Here is a 6,000-nt window from a genome sequence, read left to right on the forward strand (position 1 = left end):
GGCGTAAGGCGACTGAATATTACTATTTAGCCAGCTGAAGACCTGCCGCCTGCGCAAGGTGTGCGAATTTTCATTATCCTGCTACGCTAGCAGATGAAGCAAATGGCTACTATAAGACCAGTATACTTAATACAATGAACATGGTTCCAAACGCCAAGACCTTTCCCGCCTGCGCAAGCGGTTGTGAAATGATTAGTCACTGGGGCTAAAAGTCAGACATGGTTTTGATACTGTTATTAGATAAAAGTATATTAAGATCATACAACATGCCTGCGCAAGGCGTGCAACATCCATTTGCCTGCTGCGCAAGCGGGTATCAATTGGTTCAAGGTATCATTAATCAAATATTGGTACTACAAAGCATTTATGATACAAGTACCTACTTAACATGTATCTATTTCTATAAGCCAAGATTTCAACTCCCATGTAAATCTCCGCCTAATTCACAATAATAATTCATAATCATTTATTTGCACATAAAAATCCTACGCAAGGCATTCGAGAAATAATTTTTACTATCGTTTGCTGCGAAAACACACCCCACTAAACAATGAGACTGGCCCAGGAAGACCATAAAACCCTAAAAAGATAAAATAAGCCTTGACACACTCACTGCCAGCGACCCGCTAGGCGTATTCCCTTTTAGTAGGCGGTTTGCGAGACATGCTGTTTTCTCGCGTTATCAACTTCGCTCGTAACGCGTAGCTCACGCTGGCACTGAATGTGTTAACTGGCTTTCCGGTGAGTAATATTAAAAATCACCATAAGTGGTTCATACTTCATACGTGGCCCATTCAGTCATGCTAATAATCTTGATAATCTAGAGTTCATGATACTGATCGTTGAATTAAAAATTTTAAATTTGTTTTGAATTGCCTTAATCAACCGGCCGCCCCGCCGCTACATAGTTCTAATGGTTTAAAGATATAAATATATTACCCTGGACTGGTTCAAGGTTCTGGGCCATTCATCATTTAACCCCATTTGGGTCAAACACAACAAAGGTTGGGAAAAATGTATCCCGCCCGTAGCAGCATAAACAAGATTGCAGCAGCATAGCGTGGCTTGAACTCCGTTAACGTTGCGTTGTCTACAGGAAAGACGTGAAGGGCTTAATAAAATGTCTATGACCCACAACTGGTATATAATCATAGCTCAATGCAACTCATCATCGCAGTCCAAAATGAAAGAAAAGCCATTTCGGTTATTAATCTCGTTAAAATATATGTCCTAGATGTCGGAACGACTTCTTGTTAATAGCCAAAAGTGCTTTTTTGGATAACGGATACAAACCCTTACGGGTTGAGATACATACATTTACCTATTGGTTCGAATCTACTTTAAAAGACTGTGTGGTTATGATATTCAATATAAAACATTACAATTTCCCGGGTGGAATTAAGCAGGCGTACATAGGCTATGGAGACTGCTTACCCATCAGGCGGGCCGTATGCTTGTTTGCCATCGACGTAGTAAAAAAGGCAAGCAACCTCGAAGAGTTATTTCTATACCAATGTTCATTAATTGGTGTCCTATGAAATTATTCCATAAGTATTCAGTTTTTGGCAACAATAATGTACAAGACAAAGTTTCTGTATTGTATACTGTATGTTACAAAATATATATGTGAGAATCAGTGAGTTCACTGAGATAACATTAGAATTGCTTTATATCACCGTGGATACAATGTAAATGCTAGACAAGTCTGCGCCATTGGGCATGGGCATGCCACAGGTTGAATTACCTACTTAAGTATATATATAGTTCTCTAAATCTCGTTTAAAAGTAATGTAACATTAGTTTTTCTTCAAAAACATAAAAATAGGAAGGCTACTTAATGCCAAATGATTAAATACTGATTATTTTAACGAAGGTCTTGACCTTACTATCTAACCCGTCAGTCAATAACATATCCTTAGTAAGATAAATAGTTATGTCCATACATCTCGCGCTTCCTTGAGCTTGCACCAGGTAGTACAAGTAGGTAATCCTGAAATAAGGTACGAGTATATTTGTGGACAAAGCTGGGACTACCAGTTAGAATGGCTATTACTTATATGTTTTAAATTATGCGAATTGTAATTTATTCAAACACTTTAGCGAACGTAATCTATCATCTACGCACAGGCCTAACCTTGGCTTATCAGGAACGCAGACATTGTAATATGTGAAATACCAGACGATACAAAGAACCAAGCGGGAGAGCACTCTCCTGGCAGAGTTTTTCAAGATTAAATTGTAGCTCACTAACTGAAATTGACGAGCTTTTAGTGCCAATAATACAGATCTTGTTTAAGATTTTAATCAGTCACTTTATGTTTTTAATATGTATGAAACTAAAGGCCAAGTAAGTATATTCAGGTGAAAGCCTTAAATATACCTATACATCTTGCATGATGGTACATAATTTCAACATGATACTCGTAATAATGATACCTCCAAGAGGAAAATCCTAGTATTATTTTTGCTGTATTGCAGGCATTGAATTGATAAAGGTTATGTTCTTACCATACTGGCCCTAATTATTGTACATGTAATAAAATAAAACCACATTATAGGCTGGGTAAAGTATGGGCTAAGGCCCAAAAATATTTTAGAATACTCTCTGGGGTAAGACTACCATCGTAGCGAATATCAAAGAAAAATTAAAATGGTTACAGCAAATAGGATTTGTTGTGTATTATATAATATAATTCAGCCTATATACGTCCCACTGCTGGGCACAGGCCTCCTCTCATGTGCGAGAGGGCTCGGGCTATAGTCCCCACGCTAGCCCAATGCGGATTGGGGACTTGTTGTGTATTATGATTGAAAATTGGATATTCTACGAGCTTATTTACATTCTGAATGGCTATGCACTGTACACAACTACAACGGTGAGAGTGGTAACGGGTTGAACTCTTTTGGATGAGTAACATAAAGCTGTTAATAGCGCTACCAAATTAACCTACTATATCACTTACTGTCTATTTGTTATTTAAGAATGTTCAAAAGCGGGAAAATAAGGACAGCTTATGTTAATCCATGAATTAATTGTCTGAGAGCTTGATTACTTCTACAATATAATAGACAATATTGCATGTTGTGATAAGTGCACTTTTCATATGATTTACTTTGCCCTTAAGACTGTAGGATTTTTGGAAAACAAACAAGCGAAGCTCTGAAAAATGTATATAAAAAATCGTTTTTGTGAGCCTATAAGTTAAATTGTATCCTGCCTCATAAGTAAATACCAATATTTGGTAACCATATCTGGGTAAAAGACACTTTAAAGTGTCAATAATCAAGTTTATTTTCGTTTTGGCAAGGTAATATAAGGTCAAATATGATCAGTTTGTTAGAATGTGGACCTTGAAATCAATTGAAAGTATTGAAACACATATAATGATCGCAAAGTTATTGTTGGATGGATAAAATAAAAAGTATAATTATGTTTTCATAATTTTTTTTAATAAACATACAGTTTTCTATATTTATAGGTCCTATCTATAAATAACATTGTAAAGTAAAATATGTCACTGCACACTTTAAGCCTTTTCACATTCATCCATGTACCCGGATTGTTAAGTACACTTGTACTTGTTGTCTCCACCATTTTCACATATCAGTATAAATTAATCACATTGGCGTTTTCTGACCACCAGGCGATCACAGACACGTCTCAAATATTAAATAGGCTTCAAATAACGGTACAGAAGCTTAATAGCAGCGTTTTACCTTACAATAAACGCTTATTAAGCGAAATACCTTATTTGAAGCCTATATTTTTAAATTCGCCTGTGGCTACAACACTCAGTTTGCAATAAACCAAATCACTTATATAATGCCCGTCGAGGGTATTTTTAACTCACTGCGTTTTCTCCTACCATGCAGGTTGCAATAAGCAACATCTATAGTCTATACATACAAGTCAACTGGTATGTCTCTTCATATTGAAAACGAAATAATAAATAATATCAAATGCAATCCTTTTTCGAATGTGGTATATTGCAACTTCGTTTTATTTATATTTTGAGACCCAATGAAGAGCTCCGCGGCCGCGGGCCACGGGCGCCTGGTGGAGGGGGTTAAAACTTGAAATACAAGTACAAAGGGGGTAGGTGTCAGCCTATAGTGAACCGCTACGTCATCTGTCAAACAGCATCGCACTCTCAAATATTAAATAGGCTTCAAATAAGGTATTTCGCTTAATAAGCGTTTTATTGTAAGGTAAAACGCTGCTATAAATAGTCGTCGTATAAATGGGAAATAAAAATATAAATCTTAAATTTAAACAGACAGTTATTTACACTATGCATTTATTTTACTTGGGACGTTATTCAATTTTAGGACTTGGCCATGAGGGTATTTGTACGCTGGGCAGTGCTCATCCTGCACCATGAAAACGCAGTGTAATCCGTCCGAGTAGATGTCGTGTGGGGATCGGGTGCGTGAGGAAGTGACGGCGGAGCGCGCGCGAGCGCCAGCGGGCGGCGGCGCGCGACCACGCGGCGCGGAGCGACGCGGGCGTGCCGGGATCATCGCGCCGGCCCTGCGCGACGTGCGGTGGCGGGTGGTACGCTCAGGGCAGTCCTCAGCCCAGCATACAAATACCCTTTGACACATTTTAACTAAGCATTCCTGGTAATATTTAGAAAATAAAATGTCATATAAAATTTTCTGGATTAGGCCAAGTTTCAGAGATAATTAAATGTTTTTCGAAATCATTCTTTCGCCATAAGTCGGTACAAAACACATTTTTGACTGCGGTATTGCCACTTTGAGGTCTAGTCTGGACATACCTATTGATTGACATCGAAAAATTAGAAAAATGTATTCTAGAGGCTACCCCCAAATAAAAAAAAAACTTTTTGGTTAATTTTAGGTTATGTGTTTATCAATAATAATTACGTTTTTTGCACAGGAGTGTTCAAAAAAAAGGGAAAAAAAAAAACATTTTTTTTTTGTCGAATTTCACAAAAAGTCACATAACATATTTTGTTTCTGTTGCCATCAGGAATGCACTGTTAAAATCTATCGCAATGCTCACGGGCACCTTGTATAATTCATCTGTACTTTCGTACTTTGTTATTATATTTTGTTTATATTACTTAATCGAATAATTATACTTGTTTTTTTTCCATTTACAGTTTTCATAATATTTCCTCTTTATGCACTTAATACTATCTTGATGCCAAATATCAAGTTTATGTCATCTGGTAGTGAGTTAGATTATACAATCTAATAATTATCAATATATTATATTTTCTATCGAATTATTAATCAATTTTCAGTGAACAGATTTTTTTTCTCTATATAATATAAGTACACCCAATAGTCTACCTTCATGCCAAATATCAAGTTTATCAATCAGTCACAGAAATGACGGTTTTTATATTACTTTTTCCATCGAATTATAAATCAATTTTCAGTTCATAGTTTTTTTCCATTGAATTATACATCAATTTTCAGTTTATAGATTTTTTCCCTATCTAAGTACACTTAAAAAGTCCTACCTTCATAATTATCAAGTTTACCAGTCAGTCACAAAAATGCCGGTTTATAAATGCTCAACCGTTTAAGCTCCGTTTATTAATATTTGTATTCTGGAGGAATTTAGGGCCTTGAATAAATGCCAAATTTCGTAATAATATGTGCAGGTTAAATAGGTTTCAAGTTGTGAAGGGGTCAAAAGTAGCTCGAAATGGTTTGTGTAATATTACACACAGTGGCTGCGTCGTCTGTTCCTTTTTCTTTGAACTTGGCTGGACACGCTACCGCATGTCTAGATAAGTGCCGGCATAACTGCGTATCGCTATCGCCAGTACGGCTTTATTTTATTTTACAGAATATTGCTTAAATTTAATTGAAATTATTTAGATTTAAAAATAGTATAGGCAATAATTTTTTTTTTAATTATAGTTTTTGGAATACCCTAAAGCATGGCATCATTTTTAGCACAAACTTTTTAATGTTAAGGTAGGTATCCCTAAATTTGACACATGTCACATTCATTTACAA

Source organism: Cydia pomonella, chromosome 14 (genome assembly GCF_033807575.1).
Source record: "Cydia pomonella isolate Wapato2018A chromosome 14, ilCydPomo1, whole genome shotgun sequence".
Classification (NCBI taxonomy): Eukaryota; Metazoa; Arthropoda; class Insecta; order Lepidoptera; family Tortricidae; genus Cydia; species Cydia pomonella.